Below are 1339 nucleotides of genomic sequence, written 5' to 3'. Positions count from 1 at the left end.
TGTTTGGCGGGTCCGGGCTGGGGATTCGAACCCGACAGCTTAGGTGTACGTGGCTGGCGCCTTAGCCGGTTGAGCTATAGGCGCCGAGCCATAATCTGATATATTTAACTCAGTACTTGAAAAATACAAGTCTTGATTCCAGGAGGTACAGCGTTTGTGTGAGAAAGGTGTTCCTCGGAGCACACCTCAGAGTCCAATCCAGGCATCTGTCTTTCTCCCAACACCAGCAAGTAATCTGACATTACTCATAGCCTTGGTGCATATAGTCTGCACGTCAGGGCTGCTCGTCCCTCCCCACGGCTGCACTGACTCAATCCTAATTATCTTTAAAAGATCACAGGGTCGGTGGGGGTGTGTGTGGAGGAATTAGAGCCACGGACCAATTAGGAGGCCAGAGCATTGACTTTCTGGAATCAGAAAAGAGTGATCAGTTTCAAGAAATATATAGGAAGGTACAGGATTTGGTGACAGATGAGATGAGAATGACATGGAGAGAGATTCCAATTTGAAAATGCAGGGATGGTTTAGTTTTACTATCCACAAAAAGAATATAGGAGATACAGATTTGGTGAAGAGCAAAGTGGGGAGGAGATGGTAATTGCTTTGTGTGCCTAGTTCATCAAACATTTAACTTTCATTTTTATTTTCCAATATATCTTTTTTTTTTTTTTTTGAGACAGTGTCTCACTTTGTTGCCTCCAGTAGAGTGCTAGGGCATCACAACTCACAGCAACCTCCAGTTCTTGGGTTCAAGTGATTCTCTTGCCTCAGCCTCCTGAGTAGCTGAGACTACAGGTGCCTGCCACAACTGCCCAGCTATTTTTTAGAGATGTGATGATCTTCCTCTTTCTCAGGCTGGTCTTAAACCTGTGAGCTCAGGCAATTCACCCACCTTGGCTTCCCAAGTGCTGGGATTACAGGTGTGAGCCACCACGCCTAGCCCCCAGTGTGTCTGAAAATAGTTTCCAAACCCTTTTCAAGGGAGAGAAAGTAAAAAGACTGAATTACTAATGAAAGCATCTCTGAAGATTTGGAGAACTTTTACTTCCAAACAAATGAATTTCTATTTGAGTCTAGAACCTGCTGATTCCCTTCACGATAATGAGCTTAAGGATCAGATTTCTATTCTTTGCTATGTTATGAGAAAATGAGAATATGGTATTAACAAAGATTTTTAAAATGTAAGTTGTAGTAGTAAGGGAAAAAACACAAGTTTCTTTCCTAAAAAAGAAGCCCTCAGAAAGAAATAGAAAAGAAAAAAGAAGAAGCTCTCTAAGGAATTAAATAGGCTCGGCGCCTGTGGCTCAAGTGGCTAAGGCGCCAGCCACATACACCTAAG

Source organism: Otolemur garnettii, unplaced genomic scaffold, assembly GCF_000181295.1.
Source record: "Otolemur garnettii isolate 467f Iridium unplaced genomic scaffold, OtoGar3 scaffold00019, whole genome shotgun sequence".
Classification (NCBI taxonomy): domain Eukaryota; kingdom Metazoa; phylum Chordata; class Mammalia; order Primates; family Galagidae; genus Otolemur; species Otolemur garnettii.
This window is presented reverse-complemented; position numbering follows the sequence as displayed.